The following is a 27,955-nucleotide window of genomic DNA, read 5'->3' as shown; positions in this document are numbered from 1 at the left end:
GGGCCAGACATTCATTTATGTTAAAGTTCGACCTGGCTGGCTATGGATAAATTAGCTAATATGATGCCTGGATCGCAAATCTGGCAAAGCAAACCCAGGCATTCCCTGCATTGTCCAAAAAAGAAAAGAAATGTGAAGCAGCAAGGTAGGCACTGTCTTAGAGTTATTTAAAGGGCCAGGCTCTCTGTTTCTACTTCTCTTTTGAATCTTCTACCAATGTTAACATACACAAGGGCTTACTTTTTCCATTGCTTTGATGTGGCATCTTCCAATGCCTCCTTGAAATTCAAGTATGTCAAAACCATATGAAACTTTGACCTTTAGCATGAAGAGGAGTCATGTGTCAGTGTTCCTGTTTATCTGCTGCCTTTGTCCTTCTGGACAGTAGTGGTCATGTGTTTGTAAGGTTCTGTCTAAGGAGCCTGGGTAAATGTCTGTAATGTATCTTGTAGATTGTGCAGAATGCTGCTGCTGCCCAGTGTGATGTAGGGATTTTGTGGATGTAGTGCCAGTCAAGCACATAGGTTTGTCCTGGATGATGTCAAATTTCTAGAATGTTAATGGAGCTGCACTTTATCCAAGCAAGAATTGTGTAATGTAATTGGTGAACAAGCTTTGGGAAGACAGGATTTTGGATTAGTGGTGCTGGAAGAGCACAGCAGTTCAGGCAGCATCCAAGGAGCAGCAAAATCGACGTTTCGGGCCTGAAAAGTCGATTTTGCTGCTCCTCGGATGCTGCCTGAACTGCTGTGCTCATCCAGCACCACTAATCCAAATCTGGTTTCCAGCATCTGCAGTCATTGTTTTTACCTTTGGGAAGACAGGAGTTGAGTTACTGTCCTGCAGGATTCCTAATCTCTGGCATGCTCTTGTAGCTATTCAAATGGTCAGTTCAATTCAGTTTCTGATCACTGGTAACTCACAGGACCTTAATAGTTGCATGTGCAATGATGGTAATGCCATTGAATGTCAAGGAATGGATTCTCTCTTGTTGAAGATTATCATTACTTGGCATCTATGTGGTGCAAATGGCCACATTGGTAGATGTGTGAGGATTAGATGGAATATTTGGATGTAAGGGATAAATCCTGAGTGCCACGGAGTGTCATTGCTTGAGTAATTGATTAACGTGAGAAGCTTGTGAGTGGGGTGAGCAAGAAATGGCATGCATTTTCACTGATGCTGACAATTTGTGTGAGCTCAACTGACTCCTGTGGCACTGTTGCTTGTTCTTAGGATCCAGGTTCCAAAATTGCATGACCAACTAAATCAGCTTCCTCATTATGACAGTCTTTGACTGCTGCTGGCTTCATTCATAATTCATTGGATCCCTCCTCCTGAGCACCATCACCATTATTGCCTTATTCATCACATTAGATCCATCTCTCTGCCTTATTGTTTACAACAATCTACATCAATGGAATATTTACATACAGCTTGCCATTGGGGAAGAGCCTGCCTTTCAGACAGAGAATGCTACCTGTACTATGTTAAAAATCACACAACACCAGGTTATAGTCCAACAGGTTTAATTGGAAGCACACTAGCTTTCGGAGCAACACTCCTTCATCAGGTGGTAGCGTCACTCCGAAAGCTAGTGTGCTTCCAAATAAACCTGTTGGACTATAACCTGGTGTTGTGTGATTTTTAACTTTGTACACCCCAGTCCAACTGCAGCATCTCCAAATCATACCTGTGCTATGTAATTGTTAAACAGCATTCTCAAGGTCTTCTGCTATGTTCAGGGCTATCAGTCAGTACTAGTCATTGCTGACAATCGTTCAAGTTGGTGCACAACTATACCTGTTAAAAGCCATAATCGGAATAGGAATAGTAAAGTTAGGAATTGTGATCCCAGCACCCAAAATCAAGGCAAGCAAATTTATTGTGCAAAGATATTCTTAATGGGCATGTCAAATAATAGTTTTGCCAAGTTTGCAGATGACACAAAAATAAGTGGAAAAACAAGTGGTGAGAATGACAGAAAATGTCTGTCGAGGGACATGACAGTTTAAGCAAATGGGCAAAAGCTTGGTGGATGGAATATTGTGTGTGAAAATGAGGTCATGCAATTTGGCAGGAAGAATAGAGGAGCTATTTATTAGTTAATGAAGAAAGAGTACAGAAAGCTGTAGAGCATGCATGTTTGTGAGTCCTCATGCATGAGTCACTGAAAATTAACTGCCATGTTTAGTGGTAACACAAATGGAATGTTGGTTTTTATTTCAAAGGGAATGGGGAATGGAGTATAAACGTAGGGAGGTTTCGCTCCAATTATACAAGGCACTATTCAAATCATGCAGCATCCGAGGAGCAGGAAAATTGATGTTTCGGGCTAAAGCCCTTCATCATTCCTAATGAAGAACTTTTGCCTGAAACTGGACACTGGTTTCGGAGGCAGTCCAGAGAAGGTTCACTTATTTAACATAGGTATGAAGGGACTGTCTTATGAGGAGATGATGACTAGGTTGGGCCTGTATTCATTGGAATATAAAAGAAAAGGAAGTGACATCACTGAAACATTGCAGGAGAGTGAAGCTAAGGATTATCAAATCAGTCATGATCTCATTAACTTATGAAGCAGAGTAAGTGGGATGAATGATGTGCTACAGCTTCCGTCTCATATGGTTTTATAGTCTTGACAATCTAACTACACCCAAATGAGAGCCTATTGCTTTCTCAAACACACAATTACCCCTAACCACCTGTCTAGACTCCAAACTATCCAACTATCACTCCAACCAGACACAACTCTCCCTCAACCAGCTGATTACCACCTTCAACCAAACATAAACTCCTGATCAACCCAAATAACAGACATAACCAGATTCAACTACCAACCAGGACATATCGCCCCAAACAGATCCAAATTCATATGATCACTTGACTAGCTACTGACCGATCCCACTAACACTGGAACTACACAAACACCATCCCAACCAAAGACAGTTACCCCACAGCCCAGACTAAAGTACAACAACTTGACCCCTCAACACCCCAAAGTGAAATACTCCCAATCTGATCTGACTATCCACTGAAGCCCAGAATTATGCACCTGACGAACAACTACCCTCAACTATTTGACTATACTTTGATTACACCTTGAATTGTCTATGCCCTCATCACCTATCTGCCTCCACTACATCACTGAGGTTAGCTCAGTTGGCTGGATGGCCTTGTTGTCATGCCAACCATGTGGGTTCAATTCCTGTAATGACTAAATTTACTCAAGAAAGGCTTACTTTCTCAATCTTTCCCTTTGCTTGAAAGTGTGGTAAACCTCAGGTTAAGCTACCAACAATCCATTCTCTCAAATGGGTCCCATGGCACAGGGTTGCTATGGTGACTCTATCTATTTTAGTCATGCATCCGACAACTACCACTTCCACCCCTTTCATTTGCCAATTCATTCACCCATCATTCATTCAATCAATCATTCGTCCACTTATTAATTAAAAGATTTGGACCTCAGTGTAGCAGGCACTGTAGTAAAAAGAGGTCATGCCTTCTCCTTCACCTCCCTCGGTGGTAGTGGGCGGCACAGTGGCACAGTAGTTAGCACTGCTGCCTCACAGCACCTGAGACCCGGGTTCAATTCCCGACTCAGGCGACTGACTGTGTGGAGTTTGCACATTCTCCCCGTGCCTGCGTGGGTTTCCTCTGGGTGCTCTGGTTTCCTCCCACAGTCCAAAGATGTGCGGGTCAAGTGAATTGGCCATGCTAAATTGCCTGTAGTGTTAGGTAAGGGGTAAATGTAGGGGTATGGGTGGGTTGCGCTTTGGCGGGTCGGTGTGGACTTGTTGGGCCGAAGGGCCTGTTTCCACACTGTAAGTAATCTAAAAAAAAATCTAATCTAATACATTTGATGGAGATACATCTGATCTGTGTATGGCCATTTCTGTTTCAGGCTGGATCTGAAGGGTCTTTAAGAAATTACATCAGATCAGCAAAAACCTTGAGGAAATTGGTCGTGTTCAGTGATCCCGATGATTGGAAGATCTATGCCTATAAATTTTAACAAAAATATAAGATGGTATATAACATACTCAGGTCAAGACTATGAATGTGATGACAGTAAATACACAGTGTGGAAGGGCTGGCAAACCATGTGCAGATGTAAGATTCAGACATCTGTATTTGAAGTGCTCTGCTTTAAATGCAAAACTTCATGTTTTCTTGTAAGATGCATGCCCACCCACACCTCATTGTGGTGTAAGATCCGGTTGGCAAATTTGTTGGCACTATCACATTTCCTGGTATGGATGAACAGGCAGAGCATGGTAAAGGGAAACCAGCCCAGTATACTAAAGAGAAAAAGTTCTTGCTTAAACAAAATGTAGTTTCTTGCTTGATAGTAATTGGGTGCAAGTTATATTGGTGTGAATTAAGTTACTTAGACTTATGAGGGAGACCTCATTGTTACTGCTTTGAGATTCAAAACTGCTCACTTGCCCATGTCCAAAGACATCATCACGTTGGATGTCACTTAATGTACTCCTCAGCATCAACTTTTTCAGAGCTTTACACCTTTACACAACAATTTTATTTAAATCAAGTGGAGCTTATATCTTGTTAGCAGAAAGGGGATTTTTTTGCTATAATTTTGAATATCAGTTACCTGCAGAAACAACTGTCAAAAACAGCTGTTTTTGAAACAGCCAGTTGTAGAAGATAGAGCGGAGATGGTACCATTCTGAACTTAGCCTCAATTATGTGCTGTAAGGTAGTGAGCATCATTCAGCAGGAAATACTGAAGCAACTAATTCAAATTGCCAATAGCATTCTTGACAAACCAATACCACTTTGAGATGAAACGTTTTTTCACAGTAGCTTAGGAAGCAATAGTAACAGATTTATATATGGCAATCTGCTCTTGATATGAACTCAGCACTTTGACAGGAAATCTGTGAACAGACCAGTTTGATCTAGTTATGTCTCATTGTCATTCCTGTATAATTCTTTGGCAAAATTAGTTACAGAAATCCATTTTTTTCTTTTTTTGTTTCATAGAAGTGGTCTCATAGATCCAGAATGAACCATATTCTTTCAAAAAAAAAGCTCTCCTCCCCACCACCTCACCCACTTGCTGAGCAATCAACTTCTGTCCTTCACTGTCAGATAGAAGAGTCGTCTTACTGATTAATGAGGCCTCTTCTGGAATATTGTATCTGGTTTTGGTTGCCTAGATATGGGAAGGATATTATTAAGCTAGAGACAGTTCAGAAGAGATTAACCAGGATTTTGCCAACAATAAAAGGTTTGAGGGTTAAAGAAAGGCTGGATAAGCTGGAACTCTTCTCACTGGAGTGTAGAAGGTTAAGAAGCAACTTTAGACAAGTCTATAAAATAATGAACGGTATAGATGGAGTTAATGGTGTTGTCTTTTGGTTTGGATGGGGGATTTCAAGTCTAGAGGGATTTTTAATGTGAAAGAATAGAGATTTTAAAAAGACAGAGGGATACATTTTTACACAGAGGGTGGTTTGTATGTGGAATGAACTTTCAGAGGAAATGGTTGATGCGGGTATAATTACAATGTATAAAAGATATTTGGATAAGTTTATGAAAAGGAAAGGTTTGGAGGGATTTGTGCCAGGAACTGGCATGTGGGACTAGTTTAGTTTGGGACTATGGCCAGTGTGGACTGGTTGGACTGAAGAGTCTGCTTCTGTGTTGTATGACTCTCTGACTCTATGATTGAGCACTCTTTCCTCCTGCCTTCACAATTTACATGGAAATATATAGATCCCTATTCCTCTATCCTGCAAATGTAATGAGGAAAAAAAAAACTGTGGGGCTCCTTTAATCAGCTAAAAAATAAGGGAAAATGCTGACTGCCCATATTTCTTCTCACTGGTGCTCAGGCATTTGGGATTAATTGAGAGGGCAATTGTTTATGCTCTTGACTCATTTGCCTACATTTTCTTTATACTCCCCGATATTTACCTTCAAATATTTATGTAACTCCTTCTTTAAATGTAACCATTGACATGGTCTCAATAGTTACATGACACTTTCTAATTACTGTTTCCTTGCTTCCGTAAAATTTAACTTCTTTTAAGTCCTGTTCGTGAGTCACACTAATTGGAAATAATTTTGTACTAATTTTGTTCTAAAGAAGTTTGCATTTTGAGAAAAGGTTCATTGAGTAATTTAGGACTCTAAAGAATTTAGTTTTAATATTTCCTCATTACAGTCTTGGTCCAAACATGGAGTAAAAAGCAGAAATCCAGATCTGAGGTGGGAGTGACTGCCCTTGGCATCAAGACTGCATTTCCCTGACTGCGGCATTAAGGAGCCTTAGGCAAAGGGAAATAAGAAGAAAACTCTCTGCTGGTTGAAGTTTGGAGAAAGGAGGGTGGTTGTGGTTGTTGGAGATCAATAATCTCAGCCCCTGGAGATCACTGCAACAGTTTGTCAGTGAATTATCTTTTATAATCAACCTGTTACAGTATGTTATGGCACATCTGTGCAGCAGGTTGCCTCCTGGCTCAGAAATGAGGACACTACTGCTGCAGTAGGAAAGGGTGCTGGATATAGGGTCAGAGTCTAAACTATCATCAGAGAATGACAGGTAGGGGTCTCCCAACTACCTGATGAGATAGTCAAACATGACTGACATATATAGGCAAAAGTGAGGACTGCAGATGCTGGAAATCAGAGTTTAGATCAGAGTGGTGCTGGAAAAGTACAGCAGGTCAGGCAGCGTTCGAGGAGCAGGAAAATCAACATTTTGGACAAAAGCCCTTCATCAACCCTTCACTGACATTTATGTCATGTAACATTCACTCATACTGACTAGAAGCAAGTGAAAACTGATCATTTGTGCAAGTTTTACTTAATGCTTTCTTACCTTAGCAGCTCTAGTTCATAGAATCCCTTACAATCCATCCATATTCCTGACAAGAGATTCTGTTGGAGTAGAGGAAACCTCTGAGAGAAAATCAGTCTTTCTAAAGGTGCATTGTCTCAGTGACACCACAGCCTACAAGCCATAGGAACAGGAGACAACATTACCGAAAGACATGATTGTGCACTCTTTTTCACCTCTGGCAAATTATGTGTTTCTTCTTGTCATTCATTTTTACATCTGGACTCAGCATTGGCCAAGCCCAGGGCGATTAGCTAAGGAAATGATGTATCATGGTATGGGGAGATTCAGGCTTTGGGTGCGTGTAATCTAGCAAAGAAAGTCATTAAATTTGCAGAGTAATTGGTTAGTCAAAATAAAGATGGTGATGCAGGCTCAGGCACAGCTGGAGGTCCCTCTTTGAAAATGTGCGATAAATGGCTGGGGTAGTTGGAAGTCCACAGTCCTGCTGTGCACAGATACCGAAGACGGACTCAATCCTTTGCAGACATTTTGCAAAAGTAGCTGCTGGAATATTCACAAACAAAGGAACACGTGTAGGCCATTCAGCTTCTCATGCCTGCGCTTCCATTCAATGAAAGCATGGCTCATTTACATTCTAACTCCATCTACATGCCTTTGGTTCATATCCATTAATAGTCTTGACTAATTAAAATCTACAGACATCCCCTTACTTTATGATATTCAGTTAACCTAATGTACACGCAATGGGGAAAGGACCAAAAGCCTTTGTGGGGTTGTCAGGTGAAACTTGTACAGAACCATTTCTTCCCAATCTGTTTAAGGGTTTTTTGTGGTGCATTGGTCTTGTCCCTACCTCTAAGCCAGGAGGCCTGGGTTCACATCCCAGCTACTTCAGGTATAGGTTGATCAGAAAATATTCACAACCAGCAGCAATGACAAAACTTGTGATTGTGTCCCATGGGCAGTCATATATTTGCAAAAGAATAGAGTCATAGAGTCATACAGCATGGAAGCAGACCCTTCAGTAAAAAGAGTCCATGCCAACCACATTTTCAAAGAAAACTAGTCCCACTTGCTTGCATTTGGCCCATATCCATCCAAACCTCTCCTATTCATATTTTTATCTAAATGTCTTTTAACTGTTGTAACAGTACCTGCCTGCACCACTTTCTCTAGTAGTCCATTCTGCATATGAACCACTCCCTATGTAAAAAAGTTGCCTCCTTTTAAAATCCTTCTCTTCTCACCTTAAAAGTATGCCCCTAGTTTTGAACTCACCCACCCTAGGGAAAAGACCCTTGCTGTTCACCTTATTTATATCATTCATGTCCTTATAATTCTTTATAAGATCATCTCTCAAATTCCTATGCTCCATTGAAAATAGTCCCAACCTATCTTATAACTCAAATCCTCCATTCCCGGCAACACTTTGTCGTATAACAGAGATTAACAGTAATACAGATGTACCTAATTTAAGTTTCATTTATTGGCCCAATATTCAAAGCAACAAAAGTACATTTAATTGTGCAATAAATGTATGTGGGTTAAACAACTATGTGTGGAAATGATAAAATCGGACAGATGCACTCTCATTATCAGTTGTCTAAACTATTTCAAGTGGGAAATGTTATAAATTTTGTGAAATGTATGAAATGTGGGCAATATAATAGGGCACTGTTCTCGAGTAATTACATTATATCCTCTATTTAGAAGATCAATGCAGAAATAAATTTGGGGCTTAAAAACATCAGGTGGTTTTAGAATATTCAGAAATTCGGATTGCCATTAAATTCAACTCAATATTATTACAAAGGCTTCCCTGCTGCTCAGTGTGAAACCTCAATTTATGATCATGGACTTTAGCAAGTCTGAACCACGTACTCTTAAGTACTGAATCAGAAATAAACAAGGAATAATTAATCAGTTATATTTAGTAAGATTAAACTGTTTATGTCTCGCTAATCAAAATCAGAACTACAGTTCAGTCACGCAATTTTCTCTGAAGTGAATAACTCCCTCACAAAGTTATTACATTTCCACACACTGAAGTAATCAATAGTTTGGTAGTGGAGTTGTAATTCTGCATGCTGTGCCAATTTCCTAATATGGTTGCAATTTCAGGGAAAGTGAGCTCACCAGATCCCAAGACTTAACAATTTAACTAGCAGACAGAAGCATCGTACAGGGAAATAATTCCATTCATGTCAGAAATTATATTTATTTATTTTTAAGTTAAATACATTTTAAATAGTTTCCTTAATAATAGTCTTTCCATTTTTCCTTAGTAAAGAATATATTTAAACAAGAACTACAGCCTCCCAAAAGAAGTTGAATGTTAATTGTCTTATATGTTCATATACATGTTTGGCACAGGCTTATGGTCTGACTGATCTAAATTGACTCTAGTACAGCAATGACTCAATTTACAGAATTCACACATTGTTTTTAATTCCTCCATGACTTTGCGCTTCATTATCTCTGTACTTTCTTTTAGACTAAGCCTCCCAGGTCACTGCACTCCTCCAATTCTGGCTTTTTGTCCAATTTTGGTTTTAATCACAGCCATTGCTAGCTCTGTTACTCATGCCTTAGGCGCTGGAATTCTCTCCCGCAGCCTCCGATTCTCATTTCTCCCTTAAGAATGCATTCAAACCCATCCAAAAAACTCCTCATCAGGCAAGGTAACCAATCTTGCTTGATACCACTTTTGCAACTTTTTTCTAAATGCTGTTCTGTTAAAGCTATATAAATACAAATTGCACTTACAGTAATTGTATTTGTCTGTCTGAGTCAAATCAAATTAATTCAGTGTCAGCACTAATATTAATACGTTATAACCTTCTTGAATGGAATGCTACAGTGAGGGAAGGCTTAGTAATTGCTATAATTCTCGAATTAAAAGGTGTAGTCTTTGTATTTCTTTCTGGAAACTGTAAATCAATTTACCAGTATTGCATGACATAGGAATTAATATTGGAATAAATTCAAGTTCCTTGAATAGGTAGAAACACAAATACCTAGTACAAAGTGTAAAGATCATAAATGACACATATACGAACACATCCAGCTTGTGTTTACTGTGTCAATATTGATTCTAAAGGAACATTCTAATTGTATATGAAATGACAGTATTAGTAGTCCAGTATTTTATATTTGAATTGAAGTATTGATTTGAATTAACTCAAATCAATTAATTTTTCACATTGTTAATTCAGTTCCTTTTACCTAAGCTATGCAAATAATTGCTTTGTGACTGTGAGAAAAATGAAGATGAGAACAAGTTTGGCCTTAAATATTCAAAATACTCTTGATCTCTGCCCTGTTTATAGTACATTGCAAAATGGTCAAGTAAAGCTTGTTACACCATTCTTTAAGGTGCTTCTTGGAACCCATCTCATGACCAAGTTTCTAGATACCTGACCTAATTTCTTTGTGGCTTGGTTAGACTGCATTCCCATGAAATGTTTTTCAATGTTACACTAAATTGAAGGTAAAATTTGGAGAACCCAGTGGAGACCCACATAGGCACTGTGGTGGCACAGAGGCTAGCACTGTTGTCTCACAGCACCAGGGATCCAAGTTCAATTCCAGCCTTGGGCGACGGTGCGGAGCTTGCATATTCTTGCTGTGGGTTTTCTCTTAACCTTGTGGTTTCCTCCAACAGTCCAAAAATGTGTGGTTTAGGTAGTTTGGTCATGCTAAATTGCCCAGGGATATGCAGGCTAGGTAGGTTAGCCATGGGAAATGCAAAGATTCCTTTACTCAGCAAGTCATGAGTTCATTGAATGCCCTGCCAGTAGCAGTGGTGGACTCTCCCTCTTTATGGGCATTTAAATGGACATTGGACAGGCATATGGAGGATAGTGGGCTACTGTAGGTTCGGGCCTGTACTGGGCTGTATTTTTCTATGTTCTATAAGATGGTGGGATGCTCTTCAGAGGGTCAGTGCTTATTTGATGGGCTTAATGACTTCTATCTGCACTATAAGAATTCTATAATATTTATCAATCAAAACAGTCAATGCTCTGGTGTAGAGCCACTATGGTTTCTCAGGAGCTTGACAGATAAACATTGGTTTGCTGCTCTTAGTGAAACCCAACCGCCCACAAATAGCTTGCATTGAAAGGAAGGATACATTTCCTTCTAGAAGAGAAAACCAGAGTTCACTACCAAAACTACAATTGCTTTGCTGACAGAACTTCCAATTGGGTCAGTGAATGGCTAATAACCCTACTCCTTCAGCTTAATGTCAACCAAAAGATCCCAACTATTAGTAGTTAAACTCCCACATTCAATTCTCCTGATATAACTACATAGCTCTTCCATGTACATTCCATGGAGTCTGTATTGCAGCCATCCCAAAACAAGACAAACTGTTTCTGCTGAGGGATCCTATTGTGCAGATTAATGTGCAACTACACCATCCACTTTACTTTCTTCTTACCTTCTGCTTATAGGCCGCAGTGATGTCAGTGTGCAAGGGCTTTCGGATGAAATCTCACCACTGATCAAAGAGACTTACACCAAGGTTTGGAACACACAGGCACCAAGATTGGTTTGATAAAAATGGTGAAGAAATAGAATGAAATTCACAAACTTTGCAATAAATAACATAAGGCACTGATTACAGATCAAACTCACGCCTCATCACAGCAGAAATGTGATGGATATTCACATCCAAAGCTCAGAGAATGCTGCATTTGTTTCTGATCCATAGGTAGATTTGGTGTCCCAAAGGTTGTGCAAGTTCATATAATGTTGGATTTTATTGTTCTTCTCTACCCAGAAACAAATGCTTTGCAATCAATATAAGTTCATTATGCAAGAGGAAGGCTTGATTTGTAAGGATAGGCTGAGATTATACTCGCTGGGAGCGTTGGAGGCTAAGAGGTAACCTTGTAGAGGTTCACAAGATCGCATTGGAAGACTGTGACCAGTAGAGTGCCACAAGGATCGATGCTAGGTCCATTTATATAAATTATTTGGATGTGATCATAAGATGTATAGTTAGTAAGATTGCAGATGACACCAAAATTGGAGATGGAGCGGACAGCAACGAAGGTTATCTCAGATTGCAATGGGATCTTGATCAAATGGGCCAACAGGCTGAGGAGTGGCAGATGGAGTTTAATTCAGATAAATGTGAGGTGTTGAATTTTAGAAAAGCAAATTTTAGCAGGACTTACACACTTAATAGTAAGGTCCCAGGGAGTGTTGCTGGATAAAGAGACCTTGGACTGCAGGTCATAGCTCCTTGAAAGTAGAGTCACAGATAGATAGGATAGTGAAGAAGGCATTTGGTATGCCTCCCTTTATTGGTCAGAGCATTGGGTACAGGAGTTGGGAGGTCATGTTGCGGCTGTACAGGACATTGGTTAGGCCACTTTTGGAATAGTGCATGCAATTCTGGTCTCCTTCCTATTGGAAGGATGTTGTGAAACTTGAAAGGGTTCAGAAAAGATTTACAAGGATGTTGCCAGGTTTGGAGGATTTGAGCTACAAGGGGAGGTTGAACAGGCTGGGGCTGTTTTCCCTGGAACATCGGAGGCTGAGGGGTGACCTTATAGAGGGTTACAAAATTATGAGGAGCATGGATAGGGTAAATAGATAAGGTCTGTTCCCTTGGGTGGGGGAGTCGAGACTAGAAAGCATAGGTTTATGGTGAGAGGGGAAAGATATAAAAGAGACCTAAGGGACAGAGGGTCATGTGTGTGTGGAATGAGCTGCCAGAGGAAGTGGTAGAGGCTGGTACAATTGCAACATTTAAAAAGGTATCTGGATGGATATATGAATAGGAAGGGTTTGGAGGGATATGGGCCGGGTGCTAGCAGGTGGGATGAGATTGGGTTGGGATATCTGGTTGACATGGATGAGTTGGACTGAAGGGTCTGTTCCGTGCTGCACATCTCTATGACTCTATGACTCTACATCTTTATGAGGGGCATAGGTAAGGTAAATTGCTAAAGTCTTTTCCCCAGGGTAGGAAAACCCAAAATTAGAGGGTATAAAGTTAAGGTCGGAGGGGAAAGATTTTATTGGGATCTGAGGGGCAACATTTTCAAGCTGCCAAAGGAAGTGATAGAGGCAGGTACAATTCAGAAGTGAGATAACAAGAATCCAGAAAAAGTATATTCCTGTCAGGGTGAAAGAGAAGGCTGGTAGGTATAGGGAATACTGGACGATGAAAGAAATTGAGGGTTTGGTTAAGAAAAAGAAGGAAGCATATGTCAGGTACAGACAGGATAGATCGAGTGAATCCTTAAAAGAGAATAAAGGAAGTAGGAGTATACTTAAGAGGGAAATCAGGAGGGCAAAACTGGAACATGAGATAGCTTTGGCAAATAGAATTAAGGAGAATCCAAAGGAGTTTTACAAATATATTAAGGATAAAAGGTTAACTAGGGAGAGAATAGGGCCTCTCAAAGATCAGCAAGGCAGCCTTTGTGTGGAGCCACAGAAAATGGGGAAGATACTAAATGAATATTTTGCATCAGTATTTACTGTAGAAAAGGATACGGAAATATAGTCTGCAGGGAAATAGATGGTGACATCTTGCAAAATGTCCAGATTACAGAGAAGGAAGTGCTGGATGTCTTGAAACGGTTAAAGGTAGGTAAATCCCCAGGACCTGATCAGATGTACCCGAGAACTCTGTGGGAAGCTAGAGAAGTGATTGCTGGACCTCTTGTTGAGATATTTGTATCATCACTAGTCACAAGTGACGTGCCAGAAGACTGGAGGTTGGCAAACGTGGTGCCACTGTTTAAGAAGGGCGGTAAAGACAAGCCAGGGAACTATAGCTGGGTGAGCCTGACCTCAGTAGTGGGCAAGTTGTTGGAGGGAATCCTGAGGGACAGGATGTACATGTATTTGGAAAGGCAAGGACTGATTCGGGATAGTCAACATGGCTTTGTGCGTGGGAAATCATGTCTCACAAACTTGATTGAGTTTTTTGAAGAAGTAACAAAGAAGATTGATGATGGCAGAGCAGTAGATGTGATGGATATGAACTTCAGTAAGGCGTTCAACAAAGTTCCCCATGGGAGACTGATTAGCAAGGTTAGGTCTCATGGAATATAGGGAGAACTAGCCATTTGTATACACAACTGGCTCAAAGGTAGAAGACAGAGGGTGGTGGTGAAGGGTTGTTTTTCAGACTGGAGGCCTGTGACCAGTGGAGTGCCACAAGGATCGGTGCTGGGCCATCTACTTTTTGTCATTTACATAAATGCGAGCATAAGAGGTACAGTTAGTAAGTTTGCAGATGACACCAAAATTGGAGGTGTAGTGGACTGCGAAAAGGGTTACCTCAGATTACAATAGGATCTGGACCAGATGGGTCAATGGGCTGAGAAGTGGCAGATGGAGTTTAATTCAGATAAATGCGAGGTGCTGCATTTTGGGAAAGCAAATCTTAGCAGGACTTATACACTTAATGGTAAGGTCCTAGGTAGTGTTGCAGTGCAGGTTCATAGCTCCTTGAAAGTGGAGTCACAGGATAGTGAAGAAGGCATTTGGTATGCTTTCCTTTATTGGTCAGACTATTGAGTACAGGAGTTGGGAGGTCATGTTATGGCTGTACAAGACATTGGTTAGGCCACTTTGGAATATTGCTTGCAATTCTGGTCTCCTTCCTATCGGAAAGGTGTTGTGAAACTTGAAAGGGTTCAGAAAAGATTTACGAAGATGTTGCCAGGGTTGGAGGATCTGAACTACAGGGAGAGGCTGAACAGGCTGGGGCTGTTTTCCCTGGAGCGTCGGAGGCTGAGCGGTGACTTTATAAAGGTTTACAAAATTATAAGGCGCATGGATAGGATAAATAGACAAAGTCTTTTCCCTAGGGTCGGGCAAACCAGAACTAGAGAGCATAGGTTTAGGGTGTGAGGGGAAAGATATAAAAGAGACCTAAGGGGCAACTTTTTCACGCCGAGGGTGGTATGTGTATGGAATGAGCTGCCAGAGGAAGTGGTGGAGGCTGGTACAATTGCAACATTTAAGAGGCATTTGGATGGGTATATGAATAGGAAGGGTTTGGAGAGATATGGGCCAGGTGCTGGCAGGTGGGACTAGATTGGGTTGGGATATCTTGTTGGCATGGATGGGTTGGAACAAAGGGTCTGTTTCCATGCTGTACATCTCCATGACTCTATGACTCCAATTCCAACATCTAAAAGACATTTGGACAGATACATGGAAAAGAATGGTTTCGAGGGATATGAACCAAACACAGGCAAGTGGGACTACTTCTGTTTAGGGAATGTGGTTTAGATTAGATTAGACTCCCTGCAGAGTGGAAACAGGCTCTTCGACCCAACCAGTCCACACCGACCCTCTGAAATGTAACCCACCCAGACCTTTTTCCCTCTGACTAATGCACCTCACACTCTGGGAAATTTAGCATGGCCAACTCACCTGACCTGCACATTTTTGGACTGTGGGAGAAAACCAGAGCACCTGGAGGAAACCCATGCAGGCACAGGGAGAATATGCAAACTCCACACTGACAGTTCCCCAAGGCTGGAATCGAATCTGGGACCCTGGTGCTGTGAGGCAGCAGTGCTAACCACTGAGGCAAAGGGCATATTTCAGTGCTTGTATAACTATGACTATATGCCAATGCTTTTCTCCGATGATAATATATTATCTGAAATCTTTGGAAAGAACGCAAGTGGAATTTTATTAATCTGGAGGCAAGATTGTTAATCTAAACAATCAAAACAAATTCTTTAGTAACTTTAGAAATCATTTTTGGTCATGCTGCCAACTCTACTGAAATAAAAATCCAAGAGATTAAAAAATAAGAGTTCTGGATAACATTCCAGATTAGATAACTGCAGTGTAGAAACAGGCCCTTCGGCCCAACAAGTCCACACCGACCCACTGATCTACGGTGCTGGTGGTCATGACCTCTCAGAAGCTGTAATGAAAAATCTCAACTGAGGGCTACTACCTCGTGACTTTCAAAATATAATCACTATTTCAGTTTTCAAGACAAGTGATGATTCACTCTATGGTAATTGCTTATAAATTATATCCTCCGGTCCACAAAGAGGGCAGCACTCAGATGACTCCTCCTAAACCACCTCTTATCTGTCAGTGATTTCATCCTTCCAGAGATCCAGTGTGGTTCTTGTTATCTGGGTGGAGCACCAATATGATCTTTCCTGCTTGACAAATCCAAGAAAAGGGCTTGAAATGATACAAACAGGTCTTCACAGTCTTCATTGGTCTGGCAAAGCCCTTTGATTCCATCAACCACAAAGCCACTATTAGCTTCAAGAAACATGTGCCCAGCAAAATTTGTTACCATCCTGCAACTCCAGCCTGTTGGTAATGATGACAACTGTTCACAGTGTGCTGTCCTCTAAAGTGGGAAGATGAAACACAGACTGGGTGATTGCTTTGGTGAACATTTATGTTCTGGCCATAAATATGACCTTGGTTTTCCTGCTGCCTTCTTCTTCAACGAACCACCATGTTTCCCTTCCAACATTTCTGTCTCACACTTGCTGCAGTGCTCCAGCGAGACTCAGTGTAAACCTGAAGAACAGTATCTCATTTTCTGCTTAGGGACCTTGCAGCCTATAGGACTCAACGTTGAGTTCAATAGCATTCCTTCCTGTTTCTATCCTTCTATTTTTTTAATCTATAACCGCATCCTGGGTTTTTTACAATTTGAGTTAGTTTCAGCACAGCCTACTCATTCTCTATTACTCCCAATTTTCATAATCACTTTTAAAATAAAAATCATTCACAGGTTGAGAGCGTCACTGGCTGGGCTAGTGTTTATAACTATCAGTAATTATACAGAGGCATGTTCGGAGTCAATCACACTGCCGTGTTGGAGCAACCACATTGCTGGAGTCAAAGGTGGGCAAGAGCAGGTAAGGATAGCAGTTTCCTTCCCTAAAGGACATTAACGAACCATATGAGACTTTCCCAACAATTGACAATGATTTATTCAGTCTCTCCCCTGTCCTGGTCTACTATAAAAAATCTCATTGTCTACTTACTCATTTTCTTAACTCTCTTGCTCTCTGGATTCCACCTGCATCTATCTGGTCACTTCTCCCCTCCTCCTAACCTCATTTTCTAGCATAAATGCCATTTTTTTCTAACTGCTATCAGTTCTGATGGAGAGTGGTGGCACTCAAAATGTTAACTCTGCTCTCTTTCCACAGATGCTGCTAAATTCTTCAATAATTTCTGTTTCTGGTTCAGATCTCTGGAATCTGCAGTTCTTTGCTTTATTTTTATTATCACCATGCAAGTATGTTGGTTTTCCACTCAACATCTGCAAGATCAGCTCCCTCTGGAAGATCACCAACTATTGTTATTGACGGAGAGACGGTAGATGTCATTGAAGATTTCTCAGATCTCAGCAGATAGCTTTCCAAAAAGGTCACTGTCCAAGAGGAGATGGATGTAATTGAATGTGTCAGTGCAGACTTTCAAACGTTGTGCAACTGGGTCTTCGACATTAGTGATTGCCATAACATTATTACTATAACCACCTTTTATGAGTCAGTGATTCTTGGGTAACCACAGAGTCATACAGTCATACAATATGGAAACAGAACTGAAGACTCCTCTCGGTCCTGAAGAATTTTCTCCAGTAGTGTCTTTGCAGGATACTCAAAGTAAAGTGGTAAGGCAAGTGATCAAACTTCAGCATGCTCAATGAAGTCAATTCCACCCACATCACAACCACAGTCATGGGTAATTAGCTTTTTAGGTCTGGACACAGGATTTGTATGGCAGATAATCAATTTCTAAAGCAAATCATCTTTTCACAGTTTAAGGATGGCACACAATCTCAAGGAGTTCAATCCTTTTTTAAGAATAATCTAAAAACTCAATTGAAAAGGAGAAAAGAATTAGCATTGATTTATGGGAGGACTTTGCTGCCTGTCATGCCATATGGTAATACCAAAATCCAACTAGTCATAACACAGTGGAAACAGATTGTATAAAGTCTGCTGTGGAGAAGTGGAAGGAGGGGCAGTAGACCCCAAACTTAGGAACTCTATCCACCCTTCTTCTCGCAGAGCAACTCTTACCCTCTTGACCCAAAGACCTGTGGCTTCAGGGTTGGCATGTTGAGCCACGTGAGGACACACAGATCATGATGTGTGTCGGATTCCTTCCTCATTTCACTGCACTGAGGACAGCAATAAGTTGTTGTTGTAGAGTCTCTCAGGAAAAAGCAAACAAACTCAATGCCAGCACTGCTCACTAACTTATAATTCCTAAATCATAAATTGATTCCTTATTGGTTCCTTCTGGAAACACTTTTTTTCCATCCTCTTTCAGAGGGTTAAACAGTCATTTGCTAGCTGTAAATTTCATATTTTGGCAATTCAATAACCATTTCCAACAATGGATTCTGAGTCTTCATGACATCTTTCAAGGAAATCTACATTTCTTACTTGAATTTTGAACTTATCAGTTAATGTAAATAATTTCAGCAGACTCTTTGAAATATTTACTTATTTCTTACAGATTGGGATTCTTTTCTCAAAAAATCAACAATTCAGTAGATAGAAAATTGGATAGAAAATAAAATAAAGAGAAAGAGCAATTCCCAGGAGTTTAAAAAAAAACTGCCTCATGTTAAAAACCCAGTTAGAACTGGTTCTCCTTCATTTTTTTCTTTTCAATCAATGGTTGGTTTGCATTAGTTTCCCCCTTGATTCAATTTCAATTCAGTTCAAAATCCAACCAGGTGCCTGCCCTGAACATGGCAAAAACTTAGAACATGGCAGCATGGTCGTTCGTACCACTGCCTCACAGCACCAGGAACCTTAGTTCGATTACAGCCTTGAGTGACTGTTTGCATGCTTCCATGTGTCTGCATCACTTTCCTCCCACAATATAAAAGATGTGCAGATTAACTGGATTGATCATGCCAAATTACCTTGTCGTGTTCAGGAATGTGCAAGCTAGGCGGGTTAATTATGATAAGCATGAGGTTTCAGGGATAGGTTGGCGTAGAACCGAAACCCCCAACTGAGAACTCAGGAGACAGACAAAATTCAGGCACGTGGCAGTCTTTATTCATGCAGTCACCGGATCATGCAGATAGAAGGCCACAGACTCCCCTCAAGCTGGCCTCAATGTAAGAGTGTAGTTATCCCCTTAATCATGAGCTCAGATTGGAGAAAGATCAATGATGCTCTGATTTTCACAGTGGGCTACAGCATTTTTATACATTTTACTGTTCCAAAAATCACATACAACATGATCAATGTGCCCTTCCGCTATTCTGTACATCCAATCCTGCGAAACATCTAATCAATGATGGATGCTCCAATGGATGGCACTAGGTTCCCCATGATCTCATGATTTTTAACAACAGGCCAAGAGATCTTATAATGTATCCTATTAATTCATATTCTAAAGTTACTGGCTATACTCCTTCAGACATGTCACAGACTTGATTATCTCTAAGGACCTGCTTGAATTTTGATGTTCAATATATTCATTTGCTATCTCTATCAAATTCTCTTACTCCTCTAATGTTTTCCCACTGTCCTAATTATATACATAAAAATACAAAAAGACAGTTGATTCTTACTAACTGCTGTATGATTCATAATATTAATTCTATTAAAAGGCAAGTTATATGTAAAGTTTTTATAATCTACCCCTACTGTTAGCACTCTTTAGCTAATGTGCCATGAGCAATTTGTTTCTTCCAGGGTGCACTAGGCATTTCCTTTCGTGATAAAGGAAAACTTCTTGAGACTAATTAACTTTCATTTCTATATTTGAATCTTTACCCCTAGTGCTTTTAGTGATCTTTGTATTCTGTTTTATTTATTTTTTCATAATTATTTTGAAATCTATTTCTGATTATCTGAAGAATCTTTGACTAGAACTTTTTTCTTAATATTATGAATAATTTCAAAGAAACAACTAATTGCTGCAAAATGCCATTATCTGCTGTTTTCATAACTGCATGATAAGCTAGGCTGATTGTCTTCTGGGATGATTTACACCCCTTGTCCAACTGACTCTCTTCACCTAATGGGACAACACTCTGTCATTAATGAGAATAGAATCCAATCACTATCATAACTTGTTTGATCTTCTTAATTTTTTATGAACCATAATCCCATTAGTTCATCTGTGTTTGTTATTGCAGGAGTTTACTTTGTCCTTCAATGTTTGTTGTAAACCTTTAAGCTGTCTGTCCTTAGACCTTTCTTATCCAACTGTCTCTAATAAATGTTGGAGCTGTCATTTCTATAAGGCACGCTTTTGCCGCAGAATAACCTGTTCTCAAAGGGACCATTGTGCTTGACTTCAATGCAGTAGCAGGCTTGTAATTCTGTTTATTCAATTGTCAGCCATTTTCTGCAGGGCTAGCAGGACAGCTTAGTTGCCAGCCATCTTGCGTCTCTCAAATATGGGTATCCCTAACAGGTGGGATGTTCTTCAGAGGGTTGGTGCAAACTGATGGGCCAAATGGCCTCTGTCTGTTCTATAAGGATTCTATGATTTACCTATAACAGTAATTAAGTTGCAAAATCTTCCAGGCTAGTACTAAGAATTCACCTTTGTTGTCTCCTCTGAAAAAGAAAGTTCAATTCCTAATCTCAGTTCGCAGTTTCAAATCACAAAAAGGGAGAAAAACAGGAGAAAAATGATCCAGAGGACTGAAGTGTTTTAAACAGAATAAAACAACTTACAATAGTACCCCTAACATGGTGAAACACTAAACGTGAGTGTTGTTTGAATATTAAGGCCACGGGAGGGAATACTAAGGTAACTTGGTTCACTGGATTTTCAAGAAGGTTGTTTTTATGGAGCATTTGAAAGAGAAAAGAAAAGTAGCTGTGTCAATCCAGTGCTCCACCTGCCCTTTCAGGTACAAGATCCCAAAGCAATATTTAAAGAAGCAGGAAGGAATTAACCTCAATCTCCCAGCTAATATATTTTTCCCTCAACCAACATTTCAAAAACAGACTCACGAGTCATGAACCCACTGCTGTTTGTGGAAGTTTATTTTGCACAAATTGTCTGCAGCATTTCCTACGTCACAATAATGACTACACATCAAATGAATTTGGAAGTCCTGAGATCATAAAATGTGTTACATAAATGTCTTTTTTTCCTTAGAGAGATTTAGGGAGGAAATTACAGTATTTAGGGCCTAAACAATGAAACAGAGCAATTAAGATTAATGATAAAAAGACGTAATTAGAGATGCTCAGCTATTTCAAATGTTTATAGGTCTGAAAAAGGCTCCGATCATAAGAAAAGGTTAGACTATGGTCAGATTTGATAATAAAGACCATAATAAGAATACTTAGGTATTACTGAACCTGAAGTGTGTAGTAAACACTGGAGTGATAGGTGAATGTGACTTTGGTCCGATTGTGGACATGGATAAAGGAGCTTTGGATCATCTCAAGTTTCTGGAGAATAGAATGTTGTGGGGGCAGCTAATTATGAGTAATTATGTCTCAAATTGACAAAGGATGAGGTTTTCAGCAGTAGCTGAGCTGAGGCAGGGGTAGCGTTAAGCAATGGAAATTGAAGTGAAAACAGATCATCAAGTTTGGTAGATATAGCAATAACTTTTTTAAACTTGCTATAATACTTCACCAAAAATGTTGACAACAGGAAGGGCTGCCAACAGATAAGCAGCACATTTAGTAGTACATGCAACACTGTTGTCCTTGAGCATATTCATCACATGTGTTATGGACTAAGCTAGACCAATCAAAACAGCAGTCAGCTCAGACTATAACTGCGCAATTTGTTTTGGTAAGGGTACAGTGAAATTTACCTGGATTACGTTAGCTAGGTTGGCTACTAGATTTTAAAACAGACAAAAATGTATTCTCAAAATTACACAATGAAACACAAAGAACAGAATTAATAACCCCTACAGAACTCAGCCTATCCAACTAGAGTTAATTATGTTGTTCTGAATATACACAACAGTCCAAATTAACAAACTCCTTTTAAAAACCCCAGTATAAATGGAACACATGCTTACAGATTGAAGTTGAAGGGCAGAGAGAGAGACAGACAGACAGACAGACAGTTACAGAGAGTTTCCACACAACCCACTGTTGAACTTCCAATCAGTTCAAGACTGAACTAAAACTGCTTAGCTCAGCTAGAGAGTTGACCACTCCCCTTTCCTCATCCAGGTCACTTCTGAAGCATGACCACCTTGGCCTGAAGTCTCTTCTGTTTACATAAAAACAAAATGCCTCTCCAAACCCTTTGAATCTCTGTATTAAAGCAGACTGAGCTGAGCCTGGCTGGGTCCATTACTCCTCTGAAGGAAAATCAAGGATAGAGTGCCCTTGAGCCAAGGAACAGCTTTTAGGGGAAAAAAGGGACTAGCTTTGTGATACATGTCAAGCCTTAATCATTAATTGAACTCATGTTTACCACTAAGCTATGCCCACATCAGAAAATAACATGTTAATGCAACATCATCTAAATTAATAATAACTTGGTATTCCTGAAGAAGGGCTTATACACGAAACATTGAATCTCCTGCTCCTTGGATGCTGCCTGACCTGCTGCGCTTTTCCAGAAACACATTTTCAGCTCTGATCTCCAGCATCTGCAGACCTCACTTCCTCCACTAACATGGTATTATCTATTTTCTAGTTGGGATTACATCTACATTTTTAGTTTGTATGTAGGGTAGAAACTATGTCAGAATAATGACCACAATCGGACCAAAGTCACATTCACCTATCACTCCAGTGTTTACTACACACTTCAGGTTCAGTAATACCTAAGTATTCTTATTATGATCTTTATGATCAAATCTGACCATTGTCTAACCTTTTCTTATGATCGGAGTCTTTTTCAGACCTATAAACATTTGAAATAGTTGAGCATCTGTAATTATGTCTTTTTGTCACTAATTTTAATTGCTCTCATTTAGTATGGTGCAGTTTGTAAAAGGTTACGTGTTTTATTTGGTTTAAGTATCAAGCGATTATTTTATTTGTTTTTAAAACTAAATTAAGCAACATAATAATTCAATCTATTGCATCATATTAAATTAGTGAGCCTTTAACTTGTCTGTTCATAATTGTCATATATTGAGCTTACTTTACTGATATGGAAAATAAACAAGTTAACAAAGAAGTTGTTCACACCTATTAGTTATAACACTCGAATTTCAGTTTACTTTAGATTTTAGGTTCTTTGTTCCACCTGCATGTTTCAAAAGATAATACCACCTTTAAAACCATTCAAAAGTTGTAGTTTATTCCCTGGATGGCTTTGGGCAGTCTGGCATTAGGTAATTATAGATGCTAATCATTTATGATAGACGTACTTTCCCTTTATCAGATTATCTGTTTTTATATTTAGCTTACTTAACTTGTGTTTTTCCAATTCTTGAGATAGTGGTTAGTGCCTGAAACTATTTTTACATTTGGTTTTTTTTATGTTTTTGTTCCATTGCATGTAGTTTAAATCATCTTATAACTATTTCAGAGATATTGAGAAGAAATCAGTGTGTTTCCATTTGTAGAATGACACCAGTGTTGCTCACAAATGTCAATAACTTATTTCTGAAGATGTTGGATAGCCAAAATCATTGATTCCTTTTAATGTCCAAAAAAGAAATCATAAGCTTGGTCGAGAATTTATCACTTTTTACGTGTACCTTCACCACTGAGTTAAAAGGTAACTTAAGTGTTTTGCTTTAGCTATCTGCCACCTGTCATTTTGGGGAAGCTTCCACAAATACATTGGAACAGTAAAGATTGTCACATGTGGCTTCTGTGCCAGAGAATCATGCTTTAATTCCTCTCCAGAGACTTAAGCACATGATCTAGGCTGATACTTCAGCGGAGTGCTGTGACAGTGAAAGTGAACATGGTCCCAGAAGCTGTTTTCTCATTAGGCAGAGATGACTGGTGGTGAGCTTAATCTGAGGGTCACCATACCTTAGGCAAGATTGAAAAGGTAGTGTCTTCATGATGACTGGAACTAGATCCAGCACTGGAACCTCTCATACTAGTTTCACTCCATATTGCAGAGTAGTTTGTGCCAAAAATGTGCCAAAATTTCTTGGCAACAAGAAATGCTGAATAGCTAATCAAACTTGGTCTCCTCTGGAGTTTCCCAACATCATGATGTCAGCCTTCAGCCAATTCAAATCATTTTGTGTGAGATTAAAAAACAGATGGAGGCACAGGATACTGTGAAGGCTAAGGGCCCTTATAATCTTCCAGCAATAGTACTGAAGACATGTTCTCCAAAAATAGCTGTACCCTTAGTCGAGCTGTTTGAATACAACTGCAACATGATATAGACCCAACCACAAGGAAAGTTTTTGTGATACAAGCTGTCTACAAAAAGCAGAACAAATCAAACCAAGTCAATTTTTGCCCACCAGTCTATTCTTGATCTATAATGAAGTGATGGATCAGGCCATCAAATGGCTATCATGTGATACTCATAACTGAATAATCTTCTCAATGACACTCAGTTTGGATTTTGCCAGGGCCACTCAGCTTCTGACCTCAATACAGGCTTGGATCTGAACAAAACATGAATACGAGAGCTGGATTCCAATGGTGAGATGACAGCCTTTCACATTAAGGAACAGATGGCTGAGTATGGTATTAAGTGAGTATGGATTCTATGGGAATGAATTGGAAAATTCTGTGCTGACTGGCATCATACACAGCACAACAGAAGCTGATTGTGGATTGTTGGAAGTCAATTGTCTCAGTCTAATGACGACCCTGAATGACTCCCTTAAGGTAGTGACCTTGGCACAATCATTTTCAATTACTTCATCAGTTAACTTGTTCTGGTCAGCTGTGGAGAGGTTCACTGATGATTACACAGTGTTCAGCACCAATTATGGCCCCTGAGATACTGATGAAGTCCACCACTATGAGCAACATCCAGGTTTGGGGTTGATGAGGTGAAAGTAGCATTTGATCTATTACTGCAACCCCCAATACCTACATTCTGAGAGCACCATTTCTGTAATTTTCTTTCCAACTGCATGTCCCATTGAGCTCCATGACTGACAGCAACTTCTAGAGCTGGAAGCCAGTGCCACAATTGATGTGTTGACACACTGATTGCCATGCAAGGAACTTTAGACAGGCTACATATGCACAGTCATGTAACTTAGAGGCATAATTGTCTGGGAACTGCCACTGAACAGAAACTGAACAGTACCAGGTACATTGACACTGTGGCTACAAGAGCACATTAGAGCCGAGGAATCCTGCACAGAATCGTTCACCTGTTTGTCCAATTCCTATCCACCATCTATAAGGCAGGCGTCAGGAGTGTGATGGCATACTCTACTGGGGACTTCTTCAACATTGAAGAAGCTTGACCACATTGAGAACAAAACAGCCCACTTGACCCAACGAACAACTTTAACTATGACTCCCTTTTCCAATAACACCCAGTAGCAGCAAAGTATATCATCAAAAGTATGCATTGCATTGATTCACCAGGTTTCTTTCTCCCATCTTTTCAAATTCATGACCCTGTCTCTAAGAAAGACAAGGGCAACATAAGCATGGGAACATCATTACCTGTTAATTTCCCAATAAGGCACAAACCATCATGACTTGGGACAATATTGCTGGTCCTACGTTGTTGCTATGTCATAACCCTGGAACTCCCTTCCTAATAGCACTGTGGGTGTCACAACACCACAAGAACTGCAGTGATTCAAAAGGATAGCTCACCATAACTCTCTCAAGGGCAACTAGAGTTGGGCAATAAATGCTGGACTAGCCATCATAACCACGTGCCTTTGAATAAATAAATTAGAAACCTGGCAAACAGGTCAGTCATGTTTTTCTCTTCATTACCATGAGAAATTGTAGTTTGCAACCCAATATATTCATTCTCAAGATCATAAAATTCTCCAAAATGTTTGTTCAGTCTATATGATAAAAGGTGTCCAAATTCAGAGTCTTCATTAATTTGTACCTTGCTTGCTTAAACAAATAATTTTGAAGGCTAATAAATCCATATTCAATAACAATTGCTTCAGAGCAAGAAAACTCATAGTCTAAAGAATTTTGTACTTTGATTTATTAATTCATTTGTTCATGTGTCAGAAATAAAATCAGAAAAAAACCATTAAAAATGGAATATTTTGCCCTTTCATTGGGTCATTATTGGAAGCTTCATTAAGTCACCAGTGGATTTCTCATAGTATTATTTACAGGGGTCCTGGAGATAAAATATGAATTATGTTTTATTGTTCAACCAGCAAATTTACTAAATTATGCTGAAAGTAACTAAATTCATATCATAAATCTGTTGTTCTCAGTAGTTGCATTAAATAAAGAAACTGTCTTCAGACTCTCAGGACAAAAGTATTTTCTCCTCATTCAGTAGTTGATGATTTGATGGTGTGATATTTAATACAATAAGTTGTACAATTGTCCCACCATCAGGTCTTCAGAAATCAAAATCTGAAGAAATCAGCTAATAGTCTGCGTGTGAGTGACAAACTGGTTCCAACTGCACTGTATGAAGTCAACAGCTCATCAACATCCTACAATCTCATGGTACACCCAGGTCGCCATCAGCAGAACTAAAGCATTTCATCCCACACAAAACTATTGGAGCAGAGGTTTATTTATTGATATAAACTGTTCAAAATATTGATTGGAAATGAATCCTTCTTTCCCACCCCTCAAATGTGTGTATTGTATATACTCTTACTGTTATGATATAATGGATGTTATGACGGGATAAGTCAGATTCCAAAATAAAATCTGGCTTGATAGATCATATGCTGTTCTTTTTTAACAAGGCAGTCTTTCATTGAAGTGCAAGCAAAGTTGCAGGTTTGATTATAAAAATACATGTAATGTTTTGCATCAAAGGAATAAATATGACATTTTAAAAGTATGTTATCTAAATATTGTACAATTTGAAAGATTTCAAAATACACAGCCAAATAAAATCCCATCTATTGCCCAATATCATCACTTTACAGTTACTCAAAACCAGAGAAACGTTCCTTCTCAATTGAATCTGTAAATTTGATGTTACTGCTTTTTTTCCCTGACCTGTGAAACATTTTCCCTAGTATATTCTTGCAAATGTGCAGAGTTCCAACCAAATAATCCTGGACTGGAAGATTCACTTGCTAAACTCAATCCATTGGTAACATTCTCTTAACTGTTATGAACAATCTCCCTTGTAGGAGAAACTATTCTTGCATCTGATTCAATCAGGTCTCTTTAAAATTACCGAAAAGCTTTTCAATCTCTGGGCTCCCCTAAACTAAGATTAATTCATAAACTACCACAACATAAGCAAACTTCCATTAATGCTCCAGGAGGCACATACTGATATAAAATCATAGCTCTGGAAAGACTACCTCTCAAAAAAAAGGCCAACACACACATGCCACTAGTTTGAAGTTCAAACTCAAAAACAATACACATATATATAAATAAATCATACACCTCTCACCACAGTACATGATTATTTAGCTGTTAATGTATGCTCTGGCATAGTAGTTAACAGAACTAGAATAAAGTCATAATTTCTTATGTTTCAGAATTCCAATCCCTGCCCATGTAATTACTCCTCCAAATTTGGCTGGTGCTGTTCAATCACTTTAAGAGCTCTTGCTCCTGGGGCCAATGTTTAAAACTGTTTCCAATACTTGGAGGGATAGGTGCTTGGGCTAATCTGCAAAGTGCTGAGTTGGTGGACTGTGTGCCCTTCGATTGCAATAAATTTTTTGAGGGTGCTGTTGTTGTTGATGTCAGCAATTAGAGAGCATCCCATTATATCCTTGGGCTTGTGCCTTGTGGATAGTGGAGCATTTTTGTGGAGATGGAAGGTGAGATAATAATTCCTGTAATAATCCAGTCTTTGACATTTGATCTGTTTTGTTTCCGGTGCCATTTATGTGGCTGAATAAAGTTGAAGGTGAAGCAAGAATTGAAAACATTGGAAAGATTCAGCAAGTCCGGCAGCAACTCTAGGAAGAAATAAAGTTCACATTCCAGATCGATGATCTTGTGTCGGTTCTGATAATGAAGATACCTCGACGCTCCCCTTTCAAGAGCTCATGCCCACCCATGGAAAGTATATCTTTAACGACGTTTACAGTAGACTAGA

At 39.6% G+C, this 27,955-nt stretch overlaps 1 long non-coding RNA gene across 1 annotated transcript; it reads left to right on the top strand.

Moving 5' to 3' along the window:
* Positions 1-5: 5 nt before the first annotated feature.
* On the top strand, positions 6-27,913 carry LOC132827862 (uncharacterized). The gene is made up of 3 exons (XR_009646054.1): positions 6-145; positions 24,333-24,457; positions 27,758-27,913. It is a non-coding gene; the product is annotated as an uncharacterized LOC132827862 (long non-coding RNA).
* The last annotated feature ends 42 nt before the right edge of the window (positions 27,914-27,955 follow it).

This window comes from Hemiscyllium ocellatum, chromosome 25 (assembly GCF_020745735.1).
Source record: "Hemiscyllium ocellatum isolate sHemOce1 chromosome 25, sHemOce1.pat.X.cur, whole genome shotgun sequence".
Lineage (NCBI taxonomy): Eukaryota > Metazoa > Chordata > Chondrichthyes > Orectolobiformes > Hemiscylliidae > Hemiscyllium > Hemiscyllium ocellatum.
Note: the sequence above shows the minus strand (reverse complement) of the source record. Positions and strands in the feature narration are given on the sequence as shown.